Source organism: Palaemon carinicauda, chromosome 5 (assembly GCF_036898095.1).
Source record: "Palaemon carinicauda isolate YSFRI2023 chromosome 5, ASM3689809v2, whole genome shotgun sequence".
Taxonomy (NCBI): domain Eukaryota; kingdom Metazoa; phylum Arthropoda; class Malacostraca; order Decapoda; family Palaemonidae; genus Palaemon; species Palaemon carinicauda.
In genome coordinates this window covers 11896005-11896580 of record NC_090729.1, presented here as the reverse complement: position 1 = coordinate 11896580, position 576 = coordinate 11896005, and positions in this window count along the sequence as shown.

The following is a 576-nucleotide window of genomic DNA, read 5'->3' as shown; positions in this document are numbered from 1 at the left end:
AACAAACTCCATAGCTTTAATTTTTTATGGGAATACGAATCTTTTTTTCTTTCAGGGAAAATCCTGTTTCACAGGCAACATGATGGATGATAAGTAGGTAACTTTTGTTTCAACGATGGAACCATATATAATTCTGAAGAATAAAAATCTGATCCCTATATTATCACGTTCACGTTAAACAGAACTACCTCAGAAGAGCAGTTCATCCAGAAAATGGTCATAATAAGTAATGGAATGTAAAATCCCCCGCTGGATAAAATGGACCAAGTCTCGATATCACGTAAAGGCAATATTTCCTGTCAACGCAGAGCACTTAAGAGGGACAACCTTCAAAGCGATATTGCATGCATGTTGAACGAACTGGACAGCTGAAAGCACTTAAGACATTTTGGCAAAAGTGAAAACAATAATTTGATCCATTCTTGTTTTTCGACAGATTCAGTAGTTTGATAAGAGCTCCTAAATTGCTTCAGTAAAGATATGAACTTCTCTGCAGTTCAACATGGGATAAATGTATTTTCTGACGTCAGTAATACTTCACAGTGAATATAAACCACCTATCACGTATTGTAGATA